The sequence below is a fragment of the Papio anubis genome, chromosome 11, assembly GCF_008728515.1.
Source record: "Papio anubis isolate 15944 chromosome 11, Panubis1.0, whole genome shotgun sequence".
Taxonomy (NCBI): Eukaryota; Metazoa; Chordata; class Mammalia; order Primates; family Cercopithecidae; genus Papio; species Papio anubis.
This window is the reverse complement of record NC_044986.1, coordinates 93,477,657-93,504,579: the sequence shown is the minus strand read 5'-3', so window position 1 is coordinate 93,504,579 and position 26,923 is coordinate 93,477,657. Positions and strand designations below refer to the sequence as shown.

At 36.9% G+C, this 26,923-nt stretch overlaps 1 protein-coding gene and 1 long non-coding RNA gene across 2 annotated transcripts in view; one reads left to right on the top strand and one right to left on the bottom strand.

Moving 5' to 3' along the window:
* CCDC7 (coiled-coil domain containing 7) overlaps positions 1 to 26,923 on the top strand; it is a 408,075-nt gene that overhangs the window by 296,072 nt on the left and 85,080 nt on the right. The window lies entirely within an intron of this gene.
* The window catches only part of LOC108587568, a 73,577-nt gene that overhangs the window by 4,904 nt on the left and 41,750 nt on the right, over positions 1 to 26,923 (bottom strand). The window contains exon 2 of the long non-coding RNA XR_004177055.1: positions 18,616 to 18,734. This is a non-coding gene — a long non-coding RNA (uncharacterized LOC108587568). The remainder of the gene's footprint in view (positions 1 to 18,615; positions 18,735 to 26,923) is intronic.

The window sequence follows — 26,923 nt, the reverse complement described above, 5'->3', positions numbered from 1 at the left end:
AGCTAACTCCAACAGACCTGCAGCTGAGGGTCCTTACTGTTAGAAGGAAAACTAACAAACAGAAAGGACAACCACACCAAAACCCCATTTGCACGTCACCATCATCAAAGACCAAAGGTAGGTAAAACCACAAAGATGGGGAGAAATCAGAGCAGAAAAGCTGAAAATTCTAAAAATCAGACAGCTCTTCTCCTCCAAAGGAACACAGCTCCTTGCCAACAAGGAACAAAGTTGGATGGAGAATGACTGATGTGTTGAGAGAAGAAGGCTTCAGACAATTGGTAATAACAAACCTCTCCAAGCTAAAGAAGGATGTTCAAACCCATTGCAAAACAACTAAAAACCTTGAAAAAGAGTAGACGAATGGCTAACTAGAATAAATGGTGTAGAGAAGACCTTAAGTGACCGGATGGAGCAGAAAACCATGGCATGAGAACTACATGACACATGCACAAGCTTCAGTAGCCAATTCGATCAAGTGGAAGAAAGGGTATCAGTGATTGAAGATCAAATGAATGAAATGAAGCTAGAAGAGAAGGCTAGAGAAAAAAGAGTAAAAAGAAATGAACAAAGCCTCCAAGAAATGTGAGACTATGTGAAAAGACCAAATCTACATTTGATTGGTGTACCTGAAAGTGACAGGGAGAATGGAACGAAGTTGCAAAACACTCTTCAGGATATTATCCAGGAGAATTTCCCCAACCTAGCAAGGCAGGCCAACATTCAAATTCAGGAAATACAGAGAATGCCACAAAGATACACCTCAAGAAGAGCAACTCAAAGACACATAATTGTCAGATTCACCAAAGTCGAAATGAAGGAAAAAATGTTAAGAGTGCCGGGCGCGGTGGCTCAAGCCTGTAATCCCAGCACTTTGGGAGGCCGAGATGGGCGGATCACGAGGTCAGGAGATCGAGACCATCCTGGCTAGCACGGTGAAACCCCGTCTCTACTAAAAAATACAAAAAACTAGCCGGGCGAGGTGGCGGGCGCCTGTAGTCCCAGCTACTCGGGAGGCTGAGGCAGGAGAATGGCATAAACCCGGGAGGCGGAGCTTGCAGTGAGCTGAGATCCGGCCACTGCACTCCCGCCTGGGCGACAGAGCGAGACTCCGTCTCAAAAAAAAAAAAAAAATGTTAAGAGCAGCCAGAGAGAAAGGTTGGGTTACCCACAAAGGGAAGCCCATCATACTAACAGCAGATCTCTCAGCAGAAACTCTACAAGCCAGAAGAGAGTGGTGGCCAATATTCAACATACTTAAAGAAACAAATTTTCACCCAGAAGTTCACATCCAGCCAAACCAAGCTTTGTAAGTGAAGGAGAAATAAAATCCTTTACAGACAAGCAAATGCTGAAAGATTTTGTCACCACCAGGCCTGCTTTACAAGAGCTCCTGAAGGAAGCACTAAACATGGAAAGGAACAACCGGTACCAGCCCCTGCAAAAACATGCCAAATTGTAAAGATCATCAATGCTAGGAAGAAACCACATCAACTAACAAGCAAAATAACCAGCTAACATCATAATGATGGGATCAAATTCACACATAACAATATTAACCTTAAATGTAAATGGACTAAATGCTCCAATTAAAAGACACAGACTGGCAAATTGGATAAAGAGTCAAGAACCATCAGTGTGCTGTATTCAGGAGACCCATCTCACATGCAGAGACACACATAGGCTCAAAATAAAGGGATGGAGGAAGATCTACCAAGCATATAGAAAACAAAAAAAGGCAGGGGTTGCAATCCTAGTCTCTGACAAAACAGACTTTAAACCCACAAAGATCAAAAGAGACAAAGAAGGCCATTATAGAAGGGTAAGGGATCAATGCAACAAGAAGAGCTAACTATCCTAAATATATATGCGCCCAATACTGGAGGACCCAGATTCATAAAGCAAGTCCTTAGAGAACTACATAGAGACTTAGACTGCCACACAGTAATAATGGGAGACTTTAACACTCCACTGTCAACATTAGACAGATCAATGAGACAGAAAGTTAACAAGGATATCCAGGAATTGAACTCAGCTCTCCAGCAAGTGGACCTCTACAGAACTCTCCACTCCAAATCAACAGAATATACATTCTTCTCAGCACCACATTGTGCTTATTCCAAAATTGGCCACATAGTTGGAAGTAAAGTACTCCTAAGCAAATGTAAAAGAATAGAAATTATAACAAACTGTCTCTCAGACCACAGTGCAATCAAACTAGAATTCAGGATTAAGAAACTCACTCAAAACCACTCAACTACATGGAAACTGAACGACATGCTCCGGAATGACTACTGGGTATATAACGAAATGAAGACAGAGATAAAGATGTTCCTTGAATCCAATGAGAACAAAGACACAACATACCAGAATTTCTGGGACACATTTAAAACAGTGTGTAGAGGGAAATTTAGAGCTCTAAATGCCTACGAGAGAGCAGGAAAGGTCTAAAATTGACACCCTAACATCACAATTAAAAGAACTAGAGAAGCAAGAGCAAACACATTCAAAAGCTAGCAGAAGGCAAGAAATAACTAAGATCAGAGCAGAATTGAAGGAGCTAGAGACAGAAAAAAAAACCCTTTGAAAAATCAATGACCCCAGGAGCTGGTTTTTTGAAAAGATCAATAAAATTGATAGACTGCTAGCAAGACTAATAATGAAGAAAAGAGAGAAGAATCAAATAAATGCAATAAAAAATGACAAAGAGGATATCACCACCAACCCCACAGAAATACAAACTATGATGAGAGAATACTATAAACACCTCTACGCAAATAAACTAGAAAATCTAGAAGAAATAGATAAATTCCTGGACACATACACCTTCCCAAGACTAAACCAGGAAGAAGCCAAATCCCTGAATAGACCAATAACAGGCTCTGAAATTGAGGCTATACTTAATAGCCTACCAACCAAAAAAAGTGCAGGACCAGATGCATTCACAGCCGAATTCTACCAGAGATACAAGGAGGAGCTGGTACCATTCCTTCTGAAACTATACTAATCAATAGAAAAAGAGGGAGTCCTCCCCAACTCATTTTATGAGGCCAGCATCATCCTGATACCAAAGCCTGGCAGAGATACAACAAAAAAAGAGAATTTTAGACCAATATCTCTGATGAACATCATTGCAAAAATCCTCAATAAAATACTGGCAAACCAAATCTAGCAGCACATCAAAAAACTTATCCACCATTATCAAGTTGGCTTTATCTCTGGGATGCAAGGCTGGTTCAACATACCCAAATCAATAAACATAATCCAGCATATAAACAGAACCAAAAACAAAAACCACATGATTGTCTCAATAGATGCAGAAAAGGCCTTCAACAAAATTCAACAACCCTTCATGCTAAAAGCTCTCAATAAACTAGGTATTGATGGGATGTACCTCAAAATAATTAGAGCTATTTATGACAAACCCACAGCCAATATCATACTGAATGGGCAAAAACTGGAAAAATTCCCTTTGAAAACTGGCACAAGACAGGGATGCCCTCTCTCACCACTCCTATTCAACATAGTGTCGGAAGTTCTGGCCAGGGCAATCAGGCAGGAGAAAGAAATAAAGGGTATTCAGTTAGGAAAAGAGGAAGTCAAATTGTCCCTGTTTCCAGATGACATGACTGTATATTTAGAAAACCCCATTGTCTCAGCCCAAAATCTCCTTAAGCAGATAAGCAACTTCAGCAAAATCTCAGGATACAAAATCAATGTGGAAAAATCACAAGCATTCCTATACACCAATAACAGACAAACAGGGAGCCAAATCATGAGTGAACTCCCATTCACAGTTGCTTCAAAGAGAATAAAATGCCTAGGAATCCAACTTACAAGGGATGTGAAGGACCTCTTCAAGGAGAACTACAAACCACTGCTCAAAGAAATAAAAGAGGACACAAACAAATGGAAGAACATTCCATGCTCGTGGATAGGAAGAATCAATATCATGAAAATGGCCATACTGCCCAAGATAAATTATAGATTCAATGCCATCCCCATCAAGCTAGCAATGATTTTCTTCACAGAAGTGGAAAAAACTACTTTAAAGTTCAAATGCAACGGAAAAAGAGCCTGCATTGCCAAGACAATCCTAAGCCAAAAGAACAAAGCTGGAGGCATCACTCTACCTGACTTCAAACTATACTACAAGGCTACAGTAACAAAAACAGCATGGTACTGGAACCAAAACAGATATATAGACCAATGGAACAGAACAGAGCCCTCAGAAATAATACCACAACCATCTGATCTTTGACAAACCTGAGAAAAAGAAGAAATGGGGAAAGGATTCCCTATTTAATAAATGATGCTGGGAAAACTGGCTAGCCATATGTAGAAAGCTGAAACTGGATCCCTTCCTTATACCTTATACAAAAAAAAAAAATTGAAGATGGATTAAAGACTTAAATGTTAGACCTAAAACCATAAAAACCCTAGAAGAAAACCTAGGCAATACCATTCAGGACATAGGCATGGCCAAGGACTTCACAACTGAAACACCAAAAGCAATGGCAAGAAAAGCCAAAATTAACAAATGGGATCTAATTAAACTAAAGAGCTTCTGTGCAGTAGAAGAAACTACCATCAGAGTGAACAGGCAACCAACAGAATGGGAGAAACTTTTTACAATCTACCCATGTGACAAATGGCTAGTATTCAGAATCTACAAAGAACTTAAACAAATTTACAAGAAAAAATCATACAACCCCATCAAAAACTGGGCAAAGGATATGAACAGACACTTCTCAAAAGAAGTCATTTATGTAGCCAAGAGACACATGAAAAAATGCTCATCATCACTGGCCATCAGAGAAATGCAAATCAAAACCACAATGAGATACCATCTCACACCAGTTAGAATGGTGATCATTAAAAAGTCGGGAAACAACAGGTGCTGGAGAGGATGTGGAGAAATAGGAACACTTTTACAGTGTTGGTGGGGCTGTAAACTAGTCCAACCATTGTGGAAGACAGTGTGGCAATTCCTCAAGGATCTAGAGCTAGAAATACCATTTGACCCAGCCATCCCACTACTGGCTATATACTCAAAGGATTATAAATCATGCTTCTAGAAAGACACTGCACACATGTATTTATTGAGGCACTATTCACAATAGGAAAGACTTAGAACCAACCCAAATGTCTATCAATGATAGTGTGGATTAAGAAAATGTGGCACATATATACCATGGAACACTATGCAGCCATAAAAAGGATGAGTTCATGTCCTTTCTAGGGACATGGATGAAGCTGGAAACCATCATTCTGAGCAAACTATCACAATGACAGAAAAGCAAACACTGCATGTTCTCACTCATAGGTGGGAATTGAACAATGAGAACACTTGGACACAGGGTGGGGAACATCACACACCGGGGCCTATCATGGGATACCATTAGGAGATATTCCTAATATAAATGACCAGTTAATGGTGCAGCACACCAACATGGCAGATGTATACATGTGTAACAAACCTGCACATTGTGCCCATGTACCCCAGAACTTAAAGTAAAATAAAAAATAAAAATAAAATTAAATAAAATAATAAACATATAGATGAGTGGAGCAGGTTAGAAACTCCAGAAAAATAAGCATTAGAATTAGTGGTATAAAAAATGTTTATTTAATGAATCATATTAAGACAAATCAGAAAAGAAACTAAAGTGATAACTTTATCTTTTACTATTCAAAAAACGGATTTTCTAGGTTATAAATAAGTACTATGAAAAATCAAACAGTGAAAGAAAACGTAAATTAGTCTCATTCTTAGGAAGGTTACCCTAGGTATGACTTCATAGATACGAACATAAAGGAAAGATCATTAAAAATTGGCTAAATAATAATTTAAAATTTCTGTGCACAGAAACACCAAAATCAAAATTAAAAAGCAAACATCAAAATTTTGTGACAGTCAAAAGGGTATAATTTTTATGTAATAATATTTTAACATTTATTTTAGATTATTTAATAAAAAATATATTAAAAGAAATTTTTAAAATAAATTTCTCCAACAGAAAAATGGACAGCAGATATTTTATCCCTATTGTTAATCAAATACATTTATATCAATAATAAAAAATTCAGTTAAAATCATTTATAAAATAAATACTGTAAGTATATAGTATCAGTTGGGAGGGGTACAGAGAAACAGATCTCAGTGTTACAGGAAGATGTAGATAATGTTTAGACATTTGGAGACATCTTTATGAAAATATGTACCAATTATATTAGAAAATAAAAATATATCTATGAGTTTCATTGACATTGAATATGTACAATCTCTCTGACTCAGATATATATACTTTTTTCTCTTTTAATTTAATTTTTTATTATAAAAAATTCATAAAACAAATCAATACAGGCAAATCTATTTTTAGTTTTAATCAACATTGTATGAGTATGTTTGGTCATACAAGTAAACTTAGCAGAAAATCAAAAGTTCTACTTTATTGCATTTCTGCATTATATTACCAACTTTACCAGAAGTGGGTAATTGCTAAAGAAAACAATAATGAGTTACATTTTTGTTTCGTTCATAATTTTAATAGTAATGGCTTTTGGTGTTTCACTAGAAACCAAAATCTTAGCTTTTGGGTGGAGACTGAAATGTATTCTATCTTAAGGGAGTAAATGTCTAGGAGTAAATCTACAATTCTACTTTTTCAAAGAGTTTTATCAGGATAGATGTGAAATTTGTCAAATTAACTTCAGATATTAATAGAGATAATTTTTCTCTTCTTATTTGACATAATGATGTATTAATATGTTCCTAAACTTTAGAAATTAGAGTCTTCTTGAGATTAGGCTATAGTAGGTAAGTTTCAATAGTTATTTCTGTATTTAATTTACTAAAAAATTTTTTTCTTTTAATCTTGGTAGATCAAGATACGGATAAACTGCCAGATAGGAGTTTTACACCTAAAAGTGTAGAATCAGCTGCAGGACGCATGGATCAAATTCAGACAAGTGAAGCTGACCAATACCAAAAATTGAGAAGTATGTATTATGTTGATAAATATGTTTTAAAATAATAGACATAGAGCACTTGATTATTTAAAAATATGTTATAAATGTGACTCAGCTCTATTTATGGCTTTATAGTTGAATTTTCCTTTAGGATGAATATTTTAAAACAATTTACCAAAAATTAGAGTTTCACAGAGTTAATGAATGCTGTAAAGCTATTAACACCACTCTTCTCATATTTTTTAATATTCTAATTCTTATACTGTATTTCTTAAATTTATTTGGTGAAGGAATCTGCCTTTTTCTTTTTCTTATACTAGTATTTCATGGAGTACCAGTTTGGGAAACACTTTTCTAGGAATTTTATAGAGCTATTAGAGATTACTTAAGTAATTGTGAACGGAATGTTAGAAATATGGACAGTGAAGGCCATTCTGATGAGGTCTTAGAAATGAGGAACGTGCTATCAGGCACTGTAGGATATGCCATCCTTGTTATAAAGTGGGAAAGATCTTGACTGAATTGTGTTTGCATCCTAGTGTTTTATGAGAGGAAAAATATAGGAGTGATAAAACAGGATATTTGGTGGAAGAAATCTCTAAGCCAAGTCTTTAGGGTACAGCATGACTTCTATTGACTATGTTTAATAAAATGCATTAAAAGATAAATTAAAGACAGAATTTATAATCAGAAGAGAAACAGCATGTGAAGATTTGGAAAATTTTCAGACTGGTCAAATTGAGAGAGCTTCTTTGGGAGAGAACACCAAGAGTGTGGCCAAGTGATTGTTTGATGAAGAGATTAGTATGGAGAGAAGCAAGACAGATGGTATTCAACAAGACATTGGGAGAATAACTCTGAATGCATTTACGAAATCATTGGGACTTCGCCTTCCATCAAGGCCCATAGTGTCAAGGCCTAAAGCCCAGAACTATTTCAAAGGTGGGGCCTCAGGTGCCCTTGGGATCTTGGAGCTTGCTGTCCAGTGCCACCTCAAGTCTTTGTTCCCCACTTTCAGACACAGTGCTTCTTAGCCACCCCAGCTGTGGCTCATGAGGGCATAGGTGTGGCTCACATCACCCCTCTAGAATGTACAAGACATAAACCTGTATGGTGCTATCCATGTAGTACTAACTCTGCAGAGAGTGCAAGAGCTGTGGGGGCATGGCTACCTCTACCTAGATTTCAAAAGATGCCTTAAAGAAGCTTAGGACCCAGATAGAAAACTACCACAGGGGTGGAACCAACACAGAGTGCCCCCAGTATGATAATGCCTAGTGGAGCTGTTGGTACAGAGCCACTTCTGTGATACCCCACTAGGGCAATGCCTAGTAGAGCTGTTGGGGCAGTACTTCTTCCACAACCTCGTAACTGCAGAGCCACCAGCATGCAATACTAGACTGGGAGAGTTGCAGGCACTCAGGCTCAATCCATGAGTGTTACTGTATGGGCAGAGCCCATCAAAGCCATGGAGGCAGGGCTGCCCAGAGCCTTAGGGGCCCAACGTCCATGCCAGTGTGTCCAGAAGCCAGGACTTTAAGGCAAATAATATTATTATGAAGCTTAAGACTTTATGTTTGCCCCATTAAGTTTTGGATTTGGTCAAGATCCATTATCCTTTATTTTTTCCTATTTCTTCCTTTTGTAATAAAAATGTCTATCCTATGTCTATCCCACCATTGTATTTTAGAAACATATAACTTGTTTGATGTCACACATTCACAGATGGAGAGAAATTTGCCTCTGGAAGAATCATATCTTGATTCTCACCCATGTCTGATTTAGATGATATTTAGATGAGACTCTGGACTTTAGACTTTTTGAGTTGATGCTAGAACTAGTTAAGACTATTGGGACTATTGAGATGCAATGAACATACTTTATGTGTGAGATGTACATGAATTCTGGAGGACTAGGGGTGGAGTGCTATGATCTGAATGTATGTTTTTCCCTAAAATTCATATATTGGAACCTAAGACCCAATGTGATGGTATTAAGAGGTGGGGCCTTTGGGACATGATTAAGTCACAAGGACTCTACCCTTATGAATGGGATTAGTACCCTCCTAAAAGAGGTAGAAGGGAAGTCCTAGTCCCTTTTGTCTTGCAACCATGTAAGGGCACAGCATTCATCTTTGTCACTCTTCCATATGTGTATGTAAGGACACAGATAATGCAGCATCTATGAGGAACAGGCCCTCACCTGACCTTGAAACTGCTGTTCCTTGACCTTGTACTTCTCAGTTCTAAAATACTGTGGTTAAATGATTTGACCAATATTATCACATGGTTTATAGGTAGAGTAGCCAATATTTGAATGTGAGATTTCTCTTTTCTAGGTTATTGTTTGTCTTGCTTTAGCTTTTAAACTTTGAAGTCCTTATTTATTAACATCATTCCATACTGTTTTTAGTGACTTTAATTCTTCATTCACTATCATCTTCAATTCTCCAGGACTGTTTTATTTCCATCACACTTGCCTTACTCAGATTTTTCCAGGAACACATTTGAAAAAAGCAAAAAACCCAGACCCTCTCAATTATAGAAATTAGATCCATTCACAAAACATTTAGGTCAATCTCAGCTGGATGTGCAATGCTGGCTGGGTATCCTCCTACATACACTCATACCTGCCCCTGCACTAGGTGTTGGAATCCACAGACTCCTAGGATTCAACATGTTCCAAACCAAACTTACCTTTACTCTGGACCTGATTGTTTTGATATGTTTCCTTTTATTATTGTGGCAAGGTTGAACATTATGAAAAAGCACAAAGAAGAAAATAACAGTCACTAATATGCCTACAAACCAGACTCAGAATTGGCCTTTGTTAACTGTCATATTGGCTTCTAGGCTTTTGTCTGTCTGTCTGTCTATCTATCTATCTATCTATCAATCAATCAATCAATCAATCATCAATTTTTGTGAGTGTGTGGATACTATATAACTCACAATCCTTTATCTTAACATTATAATGTTACACATAAAGCTAAAGACCCCTCCCCTCATGTTATTTGATTACCATCATTCTCAGTTATCTTTTTTACTTTCAGAGCTAAGCAAAATCTTATTTCTATGTACATCCTTTATTTCATAGAAATATATGGTATGTTTTTGTGTAGTTTTAAGTATATAACAGATTTACTATTTAGTAATACTAATAGTTCTTAATACTAATAGTATTTTAGTATTAGTATTACTTAGTATCTAATAGTTTTATTGGTAATATAATTACTAGTAGTATTAATAGTATAATAAATGTTATTATACTATTTCAACTTAAATAGTATATAATAAATGTTGTTATTGGTAGAATTGGATTTCCCTGCCAGATAAATTATACAATGTTTCCTGCAAACCTTTTGATTTGTATCTATTTATATATTTGTTTGGTTTTTTTTGAGTGTTTCATTTTTCAAGTTTTGTTTCCTTCCTTTCTTCTCTACCAAACTGAAACTTTACATTCCATTATTCGTTTGTCCTCAATTTTTTGTCTTAACAAATGTATTTAGTCTTACACATAATTTTTGGTATGTCTAAAGCTAATCAGTATCTTTAGCTCCATTACAAATAGAAGAACCTTAGAAATATTTTACTTCCATTTATACTCTTAAATTGCTTTCTCACTCCAAACTAATCAAAATAACAAAAATGTTAAAGTGTTAATAAGTTTGAATATATGTGTTCAGCCATCATTATTTGCTTTTTTCATGCTTTCTGTATCAGTTAATAGCATGTTTAGTCATGGGTGAAAATCATCTTTCTCTTTTTTTCTTGCATTTTCATGACTACTAGTTAGGCAGAACATCTTTTATTCCTTACCTCTTTTCATTTCCTTTTCTGTTATGTTGTACCCTTTGCCCATTTTTTATTAGGTTGTCTGCTTTTTTAAAACATTCTAGGTGCTTTTATATATTAACAAAATAAGTCAGATAGCACATACTTTTAAAATCATTTTATAGTTCTATCTTTTATATGTTGGCACATATTTTTTCAATTTATTGTGGTCTTGTATGTTTCTACTTTATTTACAATTCTATGTTTCTGTTCTTACTTAGGAATGTCCCTTTAACTTCAAGGTTATATGGATATTTTTCTATGTTTTCTTTTAGCATTTGCTTATTTTTACATGCAGTTTTTAATCCATCCAGCACATGTATTTCATAAGGTATGTGATTGTTATAAATACTTTTGCTTTCTTTCATAGGGCTAGGATATCCTATTTCCAATATCTAACTCTTAATATTGACAGAGAAACAGATTCAAACATGCTCACAACTTATCTAATGCTAATTAACTCATAAAACTGAAATATGATATGTAAAGGCCCAACATTATATAAATGATCAAAAATATAATTGTCTACAAAAACATAGGGTCAAAAAACCAAGAAAGCTTAATGAAAGACATACAGTAAGTATATCGAATGATTTAAATTCACATTTTATATAAGCATTCTTAAATTATATAAAAACGCATAATGCAATTATCATGTTTAACTAGTATCATGTTACTGATTATGAGACATGTCCTTTTTAGGCAACATAAGGAAGCAGAAATGTTAACAATCAAACTGTGAAACAGTGCTTTATTTTTCATTTATTGTAATGTACTTCAATTTTGGAGAAGCTAAATGTAAAAATACATGCATTATTAAAAGTATAGTAATAATGTTTTTAAGAAATGAACACCCAAAACAAGATGGCTCAGAAAGGTTCAAAATAAAGATTATCACCCCACCCTGCACACACAACACAAATTGAAATTGAAAGTAAATAGAAGATAGAAGTATTCCTTCACCTTAATTCTGACTTCCTCAACATCTATTTTCAGCTAAACTATGAGAGAAAGACCCCAAATTGTGTGCTAGTCACGGTGATAATCAGTATATTTAACAACACTGGTATGGCAGTACATTAATAATATAACATATGAATTCAGAAATGGAAGTAATTTTATTTTATTTTCTAAAAGTAACGATTATGGTACTCCCAATCATTGTCAGTTTCAGGCTATAATAAATTCACTAGACAAAACAGACTTTAAACTAATATTACATTTATTTGGCTTCTTAACATAATAAAGAAGAGGGAATACAGAAAGCACAGTGTCTCTCTCACTGGGGCACCCAGCAGCTACCACATACCTTGTTTCTTTTGTTCTCTTCACCTATATTGACCATGTGCATCTACTAATAAAGGAATAAAAGGGTCTATGGTACTTGATACAGAAAAGCCACATTTCCCATAAACATCTTGCCTGCCTTTAAACTGTCTCTAGAACTTCCATTGGTGTACCCCTATTGCTTGAGCTTCTAAAACACCTCTCCATTCATCTTTAATGGTGTTAGGCTCCATGGTAAGTAGCATAGCATAGACCCCCTCTTAGAGATGGTTTTATAATTTCTCAGAGTTGTTTCTGGTATAATGCATAAGATTAATAAGTGCTCTTTCCTGAATGGCCTTTTCCAAGCGGATGGCCAACTGTGGTAGTTTTATTTCAGCTTGACTAGACTCTAGTACCTGGTTGCATGGTCAAACACAAGTCTAGATGTTACTGTGAGGGTGTTTGTATTAGATATAATTAACATTTAAATCACCAGGCTTTGAGGGAAGCAGCTTACCTTCCATAATGTGGGTGAACCTCATTGAGTCAGGTGAAGGTCTTGAGAGAAAAGACTGAGATCCCCAAAGAAGGAATTCTGCCTCCACAATGCCTTTGACTTAAGACTGAAATGTTGACTCCTGCCACAGTTTCTAGCCTGCCAGCCAGCCCTAAATATCCCATGAGACAGTTCCTTAAAACTTCTCTCACTCTTTCTCCCTCTCTCCTTTCTGCTTCTGGAGAACCCTCACTAATACATATTTTGGTACCAGGAATGATTCTAAAGGAACATAATTTTAAGGATGAATTTTCTGAATTGGTTCTGGGGTTTTGGGAATTAGTTCACCAATATTATTAGTTTTAAATGCAGAAATAACTCTATCTCCAGTAGTAAAGAGAGCACTGATACCGTGGCATCATATGGTAATAGGACACAAAATACCACCACTGGATACTCCTGATCAAATACTTAAAAACAGCAGGTTTCTGAGTGACCATTTATTTGATACCTTAACATATTTTTGCCAAAGTAATGAGTATAATGATATTAGCTGGTTACTCTTACTATGTTAGACAAAGTGGGGAAAGAAAAGGATGAGCTTGGAATTCAAATTTCCATCCCAAGAGCCACATAATGACCTACAACTTTCTATGACTAACCTGAAAGAAACCCTAGTCTCCTATAGCTACAGATTGCTGAAAACTAGCTCAGATTGCTGAAAACCATACCCAGAGTCTCATCCTGTGAGTGACTGAATTATAATGCAAGTTGAATTCCCAATTTTATAGGATATCTTCTGTTAAAATGAGAGCATTGATTAGGATAGAACAAAATCCTAAAAACTGGAATGAGGAAATATGGGAAGATCCTAATGAAGCTAGGGATGTTTACTTCTAAACTCTGCTGAGTCCTCCTTGCCATTAGAAGCAGGCTTTCTAGAGACTGATGTCAGCAACATGGTGGAATAGGAGGTTCCTTACTTTTCTCCCTCCCACAGATGCAGAGAATAAACATTTCTGCATGGATCAATTCTCTCTGAGAGCCAGAAAGTGGTTGAGTGACTCCTACACATTGGGAAACTGAAAAAATATCCACCTAATGGGTAGGGAAAGCAAAGACTCATGCACAAACTTCATCCTAAGCACAATGTCATACAATTGGGAAATAATCCACAACTCATAACTTCCAGAGGAATGAAGGGTTTGGACCACATATAGAGTTCTGCAACATTTACAGTTTCTGCCAGAGGGTTTGGCTCTTAAATTACCTACTTCAGGGAGTGGAGGGAACTTGGAAGTCATGAGTTTGCCTAGAGAAGAGAGAGCAAAGAGATAGTTTTGAATGAGTGTGCGAGCACTTCTCGTGGCTAGTTATAGGTCCCCAGAATCTAGTTTCTTCCTGGAAGTAGTTTGTTGGCACACTCTTCCAGAAGCTGCCTGATATATGTATATACACAATAAATATATATATATATATATATATATATATATATACATATATATATATACACACATACACACACTACCCAGAGTCACATAGATTCAACACAGTGCTTATCAATATTCCAATTACATTTTTAGAGAAACAGAAAACAAAAATTCGATTACTTCTATAGAATCACAACAGACATCACTCTTGTGATGTCTTTGTAATACAATTGTTTTAAAGCCAAAACAGTCTTTAAAAAGAAAAACAAAGTTACAGGCATCACACTTTCTGGTTTCAAATTGTATTACAGAGCGATTTTAAAATATAAAAATATTTTTAAAAAACAACTATGGTACTGGTATAAAAACAGATATATAGACTGATGGAAGAGAATAGAGGGCCCAGAAATAAACACAACCATATATGTCAACTAATTTTCACAAGGCCATCAAGAAGACACAGTGGGAGAATGGCCATCTCTTTAACAAATAGTGTTGGGAAATCTGAATACTCAAACGCAAAATAATGAAACTGGACCTTATTTTATAACATTCACACACAAAAAAATGGATTGAAGACCTAAACATAACACCTTTAACTATAAAACTCCTTGAAGAAAACATAAGGGAAAAACTTCTTGATATTGATCTTGGCAATAATTTTTGGATATCTAACCAAGAGCCTGAGACACAAAAGCAAAAGTATACAAGTGGCAGTATAATGAAACTAAAACTTTTCTGGACAAAGGAAACAATGCAGAAAATGAAAAGACAGCAACAGATTCAGAGAAAAAACATTTGTGAATCATATATTGTTAGATAAGCAGTTGATATTCAAAATATGTAAGGAACTCACACACTCAACAGCAAAATAACAATAATAGTCTGATAAAAATGGGAAAAGAACCTAAATAGACACTTTTTGAAATAAGACATACAAATGGTCAACAGGCATATGAAAAGATGCTCAACATCACTAATCATCAGGGAAATGCAAATAAAAACCATGAGTTATCATCACACACCTATTAGAATGGCTGTTACCAAAAATATAACATGTTGGTGAGGTTATGGAGAAACAGAATCCTTATATACTGTACAGGTGGTGAAAAACAATAGGGAGTTTCTTTAAAAAATTAAAAATAGGATTACCATATAACCCAGCAATTCCCCTTCTGGGTACATACCCAAAGGAAATGAAATAAATACCTAGTAAAGATATTTGCATCCCTGTGTCCATGCAACAGTACTCACAATAACCCCAAGATATGAAAACAACGTGTTTGTCAGTGGATGTATTGGTAAAGAAATTGTGGTGTTCTCATACAATGGAATATTATTCTTCCTTTTAAAAATGAGATACTACCATTCTCAACAACATGGATGAACCTGGAAGACATGCTAAGTGAAATAAGCCAGGCACATAAAGAAAAATACTGCACGATCTCACATATATGTTGAATCTAAAAAGTCATACTCATGGAAGTAGAAGGTGGAATGGTGGTTACCTGAGGCTGGGGGAAGGGGGAGAAATGGGGAGATGTTACAAAAGGGCACAAAATTTCAGATAGGAGTATTAATTTCTGGAGAGCTACTGTATAGCATGGTCATTATAGTTAATAAAATATTCTGTATACTTGAAAATTGCTAAGAGAGTAGACTTTATTCTTACTACAAAAATTGGTATGTGAGGTGATAATTAACTTGATTTAATCATTCTGCAATATATACATGTATCAAAACACCACTCATACCCCATAAATATATACAATAAAAAAACAGGGCTGGGCGCGGTTGCTGCTCACGCCTGTAATCCCAACACTTTGGGAGGCCGAGGCGGGCGAATCGCAAGATCAGGAGATTGAGACCATCCTGGCTAACACGGTGAAACCCCGTCTCTACTAAAAACACAAAAAATTAGCCGGGCGTGGTGACCAGCGCCTGTAGTCCCAGCTACTCGGGAGGCTGAGGCAGGAGAATGGCGGGAACCCGGGAGGCGGAGCTTGCAGTGAGCCGAGATGGCGCCACTTCACTCCAGCCTGGGCAACAGAGCGAGACTTCGTCTCTAAAAAAGAAAAGAAAACAAAACAAAACAAAAAAGCTGAAGCAGCCTTTTCATTCCTTCATTCCTATTGGAAGAGATTAATCCTGCTTTGTCCGAAGAAACTATAATTGCCTCCCTTGAGATACTTACTTTGCAAAACACTTCTGATTCTCCTCAAGACTCAACCCCACCACCCTTTTTTGCCTGTAGACCTATAATTAGACTCAAGTCCTACCAACCCCCTAAAGATTAAGTACAAAGTTTGACTCATGAGAAGGTGCACTGCATTCCAAAAGAACTACATAATTTTTCTAATTTGTTTAGACAGAAATCAGGGGAATATGTTTGGGAATCAATATTGCATGTATAGGATGAAGATGAAAAGAACAAAGTTAGATCACACCAAATTTATTGATATGGTATAATTTATTTATCACTAAGCAGAGATTGTTGGTTTAATGTTGCAGCATGGAGGTTACAAAGGACTGTAACAGTCAGTTTGGTTGGCTGAAACATGGACCAAAAGGTGGCCTATACTAAGTGAAGCTGAAATGCAGAATTGCCTTGGTTTACTGAAAAGGAAGGGATTCAAAGGCCTAGGAAAATTGGAATGTTATTGTGGATTTATCATTTAAGATCTGCTAACCCAAAGAGAATAAAATACCTAGGAATCCAACTGACAAGGGATGTAAAGGACCTCTTCAAGGAGAACTACAAACCACTGCTCAGTGAAATAAAAGAGGACACAAACAAATGGAAGAACATTCCATGCTCATGGATAGGAAGAATCAATATTGTGAAAATGGCCATACTGCCCAAGGTTATTTATAGATTCAATGCCATCCCCATCAAGCTACCAATGAGTTTCTTCACAAAATTGGAAAAAACTGCTTTAAAGTTCATATGGAACCAAAAAAGAGCCCGCATCTCCAAGACAATCCTAAGTCGAAAGAACAAAGCTGGAGGCATCACACTACCTGACTTCAAACTATACTACAAGGCTACAGTAACCAAAACAGCATGGTACTGGTACCAAAACAGAGATCTAGACCAATGGAACAGAACAGAGTCCTCAGAAATAATACCACACATCTACAGCCATCTGATCTTTGACAAACCTGAGAGAAACAAGAAATGGGGAAAGGATTCCCTATTTAATAAATGGTGCTGGGAAAATTGGCTAGCCATAAGTAGAGAGCTGAAACTGGATCCTTCCCTTACTCCTTATACGAAAATTAATTCAAGATGGATTAGAGACTTAAATGTTAGACCTAATACCATAAAAACCCTAGAGGAAAACCTAGGTAGTACCATTCAGGACATAGGCATGGGCAAAGACTTCATGTCTAAAACACCAAAAGCAACGGCAGCAAAAGCCAAAATTGACAAATGGGATCTCATTAAACTAAAGAGCTTCTGCACAGCAAAAGAAACTACCATCAGAGTGAACAGGCAACCTACAGAATGGGAAAAAATTTTTGCAATCTACTCATCTGACAAAGGGCTAATATCCAGAACCTACAAAACACTCAAACAAATTTACAAGAAAAAAACAAACAACCCCATCAAAAAGTGGGCAAAGGATATGAACAGACATTTCTCAAAAGAAGACATTCATACAGCCAACAGACACATGAAAAAATGCTCATCATCACTGGCCATCAGAGAAATGCAAATCAAAACCACAATGAGATACCATCTCACACCAGTTAGAATGGCGATCATTAAAAAGTCAGGAAACAACAGGTGCTGGAGAGGATGTGGAGAAATAGGAACACTTTTACACTGTTGGTGGGATTGTAAACTAGTTCAACCATTATGGAAAACAGTATGGTGATTCCTCAAGGATCTAGAACTAGATGTACCATATGACCCAGCCATCCCATTACTGGGTATATACCCAAACGATTATAAATCATGCTGCTATAAAGACACATGCACACGTATGTTTATTGCGGCACTATTCACAATAGCAAAGACTTGGAATCAACCCAAATGTCCATCAGTGACAGACTGGATTAAGAAAATGTGGCACATATACACCATGGACTATGATGCAGCTATAAAAAAGGATGAGTTCGTGTCCTTTGTAGGGACATGGATGCAGCTGGAAACCATCATTCTTAGCAAACTATCACAAGAACAGAAAAGCAAACACCTCATGTTCTCACTCATAGGTGGGAACTGAACAATGAGATCACTTGGACTCAGGAAGGGGAACATCACACACCGGGGCCTATCATGGGGAGGGGGGAAGGTGGAGGGATTGCATTGGGAGTTATACCTGATGTAAATGACGAGTTGATGGGTGCTGACGAGTTGACAGCAACATGGCACAAGTATACATATGTAACAAACCTGCACGTTATGCACATGTACCCTAGAACTTAAAGTATAATAATAAAAATTAAATAAATAAATAAAAATAAAAATAAAAAAAAATAATAATCAAATAATGTAATTAAAATAAACCGAATAATTTAATTAAATATAAATTTAATATTTGGACAATATCCTCAAAAAAAAAAAAATTTGCTAACCCATCTTAGGAGGGTCCAGAGGACATACCTTTCACCACAACTGTGAGAAATGTGAAGACAGCCCAAGCATTCTCAAACAGCCCTGTGGTTGCTCTTCTCTATTGGTCAGAAATCACACTGGATGTTGCTGCTACTGAATTGGGAATCCTAGATGCAATAGGAATAACTGGGTCTCAGAGGCCAAGTAGTGGTGTTTAAACATCTGAAACAACAGTGTTACAACAGTTACCACAATGGAAATCAGAGTCAAAGTAGAAATCAGAATAGTCTGGCTTGAGTTATCTATGGCATTGGCTAGTTGATCATTGTGTTTACTGAAGTGACATAAATGGTCAATCTGCTAAATTCCTTCTTAATCTGTATAAGCATAAGAGTTCTAGATCAAGTGGACAAAAGTCTAATTTAAATAATAAAAACACAGTCATGGCCTCTCAATTCCCAGACTTGATCAAGTTTACAGACTCAGGACCCCTTGAAGGAAGGGTACCCTTGAGGAAGGACCCAGTATACTGCCAAAAATTCATACCTTTAATTTTTCTCCCAGCCTTCCTCAAAGGGACCTATGGCCTTTTTGCTGGGCTACTATGCAACATATAAAAGAAAATAAGATTTTTAAAGGATTAATGGACAGTGCCTCTGAACTGACACTAATTCCAAAAGGTCAAAAATGTCATGATGGTCCACTGGAAAGGAAGCTATGGAGGGCAAGTGATCAATGGAATTTTAGCACAGATCTGTCTCACAATGGATCCAGTGGGAGCTGAACTCATCCTCTTGTCATTTCCCCAGTTCGTGAATGTATAATTGAATAAATATACTCATCAATTTGCAGAATTTTCACATTGGTTTCCTGACCTGTGGAGTAAGGACCATTATGGTAGAAGAGGCCAATTAGAAGCTACTAGAACTGCTTCTACCTAGGAAAATTGTAAACCAAAAGCAATATTACATTCCCAGAGAGATCTGGAAGATTAGTGACTTCATCAAGGACTTGAGAAATGAAGGGGTTGTGATTTCAACCACACCCTTCAACTCACCTATTTGGCCTGTTCAGAAAACAGATGGATCTCAAGGAATAACAGTGGATTATCATAAATTTAAATAGACAGTGATTCTAATTATAGATACTGTACTAAATAATGATTTCATTGCTTGAGCAAATTAACATATCCCCTGGTAATTGGTATGCAAATACTGATCTGGAAAATTGCTTTATTTTCTGCTTTCCTATAGTGAAGAAGCAGTTTTCTTTTAGCTGGAAAGTCTAACAATGCATCTTGACTGTCCTACCTTGAGGGTAAATTAGTTCTCCCACTCTATATCATAATTTAGTTTGCCAGGAACTTGAAAGCCTTTCTGCAAGATATCATACGTGTTTGTTACATTGATGATATGCTGACTGGACCTCTTGGGTAAAAAGTAGTCTAGATATATTAGTAAGATATTTGCATGTCAGGAGGTGGGACGTGAATTCAAAAAATTTAGGGGCCTTCTACATCATGAAATTTTTAGAAGTCTAGTGGAATGGGACATGTCAAGATATTCCTTCTGAAATAAGGAAAAATTGTTGCATCTGGCCTCTCCTACCAAAAAACAGGTATAATGCCTATTTGACCTCTCTGTATATTAAGGCAACATATTCCTTATTTGGGCGTGCTACTGTGGCTCACTTACTGAGTGACCTGGAAATCTGTTAGTTTTGAGTGGGACCAAGAACAAGAGAAGGTTCTGTAACAGGTACAGGGTGCTCTTCCACTTGGAAAACATGATCCTACAGATCCAGTGGTGCTGGAAGTGACAGCAGCAGATAGGGATGCTCTTTGGAGCCCTTGGCAAGTTCCTATAGGTGAATAACAGTGCAGGCCCCTTGGAGCAAAGCCATCTCATTCTCTGCAAATAATTATCCTTTTTGTGTAACAGTTCTTTGCCTGCTATTGGGTGTTAGTAGAAACTGAACACTTAACCATGGACCACCAAGTTGCCAAGCAATCTGAGCTGCCCACCCAAATAGTTTGGCATGCAGGTAGTACTCCATCATCAAATAGAAGTGGTGTACATGAGACAATGCTCAAGCAGGCTCTGAAGACACAAGTAAAATATATGATGTAGCCAAATACCCATGGTCTCCACTTCTGCTACATTACCTCCTCTCTCCCAGCCTACTCTCTTCAGTACCCCTTTCAGCAATATGAGGTTAAAACCAGGTACTATGAATACTCTCTTGATTTTTGGTTCTTGTGATGGTGCTTTTTTGTGTTGTTAGTTGTTAAAATTTGATGTTTCTGTAAGGGGGATCAATAGTGTAGACTTCCATCAGCCATCTTGCTCTAATCCTGCCAGGCTCTTTTCAACAACCAGATCTTGCATGAACTAATACTAATAGAGTAACAACTCACTCATTACTGTGGAGAGGACACCAAGCCATTCATGACAAATTTTATCCCATAGCCAAAACACCTCCCACTGGGCACATATCCAACATTGGTGATCAAGTGTCAACATGAGATTTGGAGGGGAGACATATGCAAACCATATTACTTTTCCATTAAATTTTTGTTCAGCCACTGTTCTGGGGGTTGTAAGAGATATGATATGTTCATACTATATTTTGCTTTTTACCTAATATTTATACACTGGTCATGTTAAATGTGATTCTTTGTCCAAATGAGATATATTTCAGGGAGCCAAGTGGTATAAAATGTGTTTTTCTAAACTATTGATTGTATTTTCTGCCTTGGCTTCTTTTAGAAGAAATTTAAAAACCAAAATAGAACAACTATCTATTCCTTTACAAATTTATTTGTGAAGTGGAGGCAGAGCAAGATGGCTGAATAGAATGCTCCAGCAGTCATCCTCGTCTTCTCCCTGCAGGAATATCAAATTGAACAACTATCCATACAAGAGAGCACCTTCATAGAACCAAAAAGTCAGCCGTCTGAAGAAGGATGGGTACAAGCAAGTCCAGACTGCAAAAACTAGCATAAATACCTAAACTTTGCAATGCCCAGACATTAACAAATGTCCACAGGCATCAAGAATATATAGGAAAATATAACCTCCCCAAACTGATTGAATAAGGCATCAGTAACCAGTTCTGGCAAAACAGAGATATGTGACCTTTTAGAGAATTTAAAATGGCTGTTTTGAGGAAGCTGAATGATCTTCAAGATAACATAGAGAAGGAACACAGAAATTTATCAGAGAAATTTAACAAAGAGTTTGAAGTAATAACTTTAGAAACACCCAGAAATTCTGGAGCTGAGAAATTCAATGGACATATACAAAAATGCATTAGAGTTTATCTTAACAGCAGAAGTGATCAAGTAGAAGAAAGGATTACTGACTCAAAGACAGGCTTTTGAAAATACAGAGAAGAAAAAAAATTGAAAAGAATGCAGTATGCTTACAAGATTGTATGGCTATTTAAATAACATTATTTAAATATTACAAGTATGTATTTAATACTTATATTTAACATTACAAGTATAGCTATTTAAATAACATTAATTCCTTTCTTTCATCAGTATTCTGTATTTTTCCTTGTAGAGATCTTTCTCCTCCTTGGTTAAATATATTCCTAAGTATTTTATTTGTAGCTATTGTAAATGGGATTGCCTTCTTGATTTGATTCTCAGCTTGTTAAGGTATACAGAAATGCCAGTAATTTTTGTGCATTGGTTTTTTATCCTGAAACTTTACTGAATTTGTTTATGAAATCTAAGAGTTTTGGAGAAGTCTTTAGGTTTTTCTAGATATTAGATCATATTATCAGTGAACAAAGATCATTTGACTTCCTGTTTTCCTATTTTGATGTCTTTTATTTTTTTCTCTTGCCTGACTGCTCTGCGTAGGACTTCCAGTATTATGTTGAATAGGAGTGGTGAAAGTGGGCATCCTTGTTCCACTTCTTAGAAGACTGCTTTTAACTTTTCTATGTTCAGTATGATGTTGGCTGTGGGTTTGTCATATCTGGCCTTTATTATTTTGAGGTATGTTTCTTCTATACCTAGTTGATTGAAGATTTTTATCCTGAAGAAATGCTGAACTTTATCAAATACCATTTTTGCGTATGTTGAGATTATCAAAAGGGCTTTATTTTTAATTCTGTTTATGTGTTGAGTCACATTTATTTATTTTCATATATTGAGCCGTCCTTGAATCCCTGGAATAAACCCCACTTAATCATGGTATATTATATTTTGATGTGCTATTGCATTTGGTTTGCTAGCATTTTGTTGAAGATTTTTTCAACTATAATCAGCAGGGATTTGGGTCTGTAGTTTTTTGTGTGTCCCTGTTCAGCTTTGGTATTAGGGTGGCTTCATAGAATGAATTATAGAGGATTCTCTCTTTTTTATAATTTTTGGAACGGTTTCAACAGGGTTGGTACCAGTTCCTCTTTGCACATTTGGTAGAATTTGGCTGTCAATCCATCTAGTTCTGTGGTTTTTTTTTTTTTTTTTAATTGGGAGATTTTTATTATTAGTTCAATCTTACTACTCCTTATTGGTCTGTTCAGGATTTCTGTTTCTTCCTGGTTCAATCATGGAAAGTTGTATGTTTCCAGAAATTTATCCATTTCCTCTAGGTTTTTCTTTTTTTGAGTGTATAGTTATTCATGTACTCTGATAATCTTTTTAAATTTCTGTGGTATCAGTTCTTATGTCTCCTTTTTCATATCTGATTATATTTACTTGGATTTTTTTTCTTGGTTAATCTAGATAGTGATATATCAATTTTTAAAACTCTTTTCAGGGAACCGAGTTTTCATTTTGTTGATCCATTGTATTATTATTATTTCTTTTTAAAATTATACTTCAAGTTCTGGGATACATGTGCAGAATGTGCAGGTTTGTTACACAGGTATACATGTGCCATGGTGGTTTGCTACACCCATCAACCCGTCATCTACATTACTATTTCCCTAATGATTTCCCTCCCTGAGCCCCCCAGTCCTCAGCAGGTCCCAGTGTGTGATGTTCCCCTCCCTGTGTCCATGTTTTCTCATTGTTCAACTCCCACTTATGATAAGAACATGCAGTGTTTGGTTTTCTGCTCCTATGTTAGTTTGCTGAGAATAATGGTTTCCAGCTTCATCCATGTACCTGCAAAGGACATGAACTCATCCTTTTTATGGCTGCATAGTATTCCATGGTATATATGTGCCACATTTTATTTTATCCGGTCTATCATTGATGGGCATTTGGGTTTGTTCCTAGTCTTTGCTATTGTGAACAGTGCTGCAGTAAACATACATGTGCATGTGTCTTTACAGTAGAATGATTTATAATCCTTTGGCTATGTACCCAGTAATGGGATTGCTGGATCAAATGGTATTTCTGGTTCTAGATCCTTGAGGAATCACCACCCTGTCTTCCAGACTGGTTGAACTAATTTACATTGTATTATTTTTAAGTCTCAGTTCATTTAGTCCTGCTCTTATCTTTGTTATTTTTTTTCCTTCTGCTAGTTTTAGGTTTGGTTTGTTCTTGTGTTTCTACATCCTTCAGGAGCAAAGTTGGGTTGTTAACTTGTGATATTTATTTTTATTTGATGTAGGTATTTAACGTTAAAAACTTCTGTCTTAGCACTGTTTTTGCTGTATTCAAGAGGTTTTGGTATATTGTATCTCCATTTTCACTTGTTTCAGACAATTTTTAAATTTCCATCTTAATTTCATTATTGACCCAAATATCATTCAGGAGCATGTTGTTTAATTTCCATGTATTTGTATAGTTTCAAGAATTCCTCTTGGAATTGATTTCTAGTTTTATTCTTTTTGGTCTGAGAAGATACTTGATAAGATTTTTATTTTATAAAATTTATCAAGATTTGTTTTGTGGCCTATTATATGGTCTGTCTTGGAGAATGTTCCATGTGCTGATGAGAAGAATGTGTATTCTGAAGATCTTGGGTAGAATTTACTATAGACACCCATTAAGTTTATTTGTTCTAGCATGTCATTTAAGTCTATTGTTTCTCTGTTAACTTTTTGTCTCAAAATCTTTTGAGTATTATCAGTGGTCTATTGAAGTCCCACTGTTATTGTTTTGCTATCTTATTTCTTACGTGTAGTAGTAATAGTTTTATGACTCTACGAGCTCCAGTGTTTGGTACATATAAATTTAGGATTGTAATATCTGCTTGTTGAATTGATCTTTTTATCATTATATAGTGACCATCATTGTCTTTTTTCTTTTTACGGTTGTTGCTTTGAAGTATTTTGTCTGATATAAGAATAGCTACTCTTGCTCACTTTTGGTTTCCAGTTGTGTGCAACACCTTTTTAATCCCTTTTCCTTGAGTTTATATGAATCCTTCTGTGTTAGGTGAGTCTATTGAATACAGCAGAGATTTGGATTGTGATTTTTTTTATCCATTCTGCCATTGTGAATATTTTAAGTGGATCATTTAGGCCATTTACATTCAATGTTAATATTAAGATGTGAGGTACTGTTTTCTTCATCATGTTAATTGTTACCTAATTTTTTTAACTGTGTTTTTATTTTATAGGCCCTGTGAGTTTTAAGCTTTCAAGAAATTATATTTTGGTGCATATTGGGCTTTAGTTTCAAGGTTTAGAATTCTTTTAGTATTTGTTGTAGTGCTGCTTTGGTAGTGACAAATTTCCTCAGCATTTGTCTGAAAATGACTTTATTTCTTCTTTATTTGTAAAACTTAGTTTTGCAGGATACAAAATTCTTGGCTGACAGTTATTCTGTTTAAGGAGGTTGAAACTTACTTTTGCAGGATACGATATTCTTGGCTGACAGTTTTTTCTGTTTAAGGAGGCTGAAGAGTGTTCCCCAATCTAATATGACTTATATGGTTACTGCTGAGAAATCTGCTGTTAGTCTGATAGTTTTTTTCTTTTTAGGTTACCTGATGCTTTTGTCTTACTGCTTTTAGAATTCTTTCTAACTGCCCAGTGAAGTTGCCACATTCCAGGGTGCTGTTGGGGCATGTCTGCAAGGTGATGTGACCTGTCCTCAAGTTTTCCAGCAGTGGATACCAGCACCAGCTTTAATGGGGATGGCAGGAGAGTGACATAGACTCTGTGAAAGTTCTTGGTTATTGGTAGCCTCAGTGTGTTGGCTTTTTTGAACACCAGTTAAGAGTAGTAATGAACTGGTCCCACAGACAGAATAAGGCCCTCCTGGTAGCAGAGCGGTGCAGGCAGTAGTGATAGCTGAGATCATGCAGCTATTTTCTCCTTCCTGGGTGTAGTGCTATTCTACCAGGAGATACTGTAGTGGATTGTGTTGGTTGGCCTCCAGCCAGATGGCGATGCTTCCAACTGTGGGAATAGCAGTGGGATTTCTGTTTGCCTTATGTTGTCCAGGGTGAGGTACTCTGGTTTCATAGGGCAATGGGCAGGGCCATGTAGGCTTCAAGAGATTCTATCCTTTGTGTTAAGCCAGGGTAGGTGACAGGGCAAAGCCAGGTGGAAACTGGGTCTGCTGGGTTTGTACTCTGAGTCTCCCTGTGCAGGGCAAACAGCAACCCCAGTGGGTGTTGGGGGATGGGAGTGGGTCTCAGGCCACTGGGTTGTATGTGCCATAGGGGAGCATTGCTGCCTCTGCTATGTAGAAGAGTTTGTGTAGGGAGTGGGGAGTAGCAGGCAGTGGTAAGCCCCACATAGTTCCCACTCATTTGGTGAGGCAGATCCACTCCCACAGTGTTCCACTGGCAGCAGAAAGCTGAGTTCCAGTCAGTCTATAATCAGAACTCACAGCTACTGGGAGTCATAAGCTTTCCCCAGGGAAATCGCAACCATGGCTTACAGGCCACACTCCTCCCTGTTCACAGCAAAGCCAGACACCCAGCTCCTGCATCCACAGCTACTACACTCAGGACTCCTGTACTCAAAGTCTGCTTTTCACTCTCCCCAACCATGGCCCTAGCCAAGAGAGTTTGTCTTATATTGTGAAACCCTGTTGGGAGCTTCTTTCAACCTGTGACCAACACCTGAACTTTTTGGCTATCCTCTGCAGGGTCCCCTGTTAAGATCAGTAAGGAATGGCTGCCCTTGGTCTGCACTGGAATCTGGGAGTGCATGCAAGGATCTTCCCACTGCTGCTCCTACTTTTATATTCCATTACCCTCCCCAAGTCAGTTCCTGCACTGGGTGAGATTAGGGCCTTCCCTGGTGATGTGAACTTTGAGGATCCCTGATGGGGGTGTGTATGCCAGAGGCAAACTTCCCACCTCTTACATTCTGGGGACTTGGAGCCCTTCACCTGACTCACAGTGTAGGCTGCAGCCTTTTGTTTCCTTCAAAGGGTCCATAGATTCCTTTGGTTTTCCTGTTCATGTTCGGCATCACTTCTTGAAAA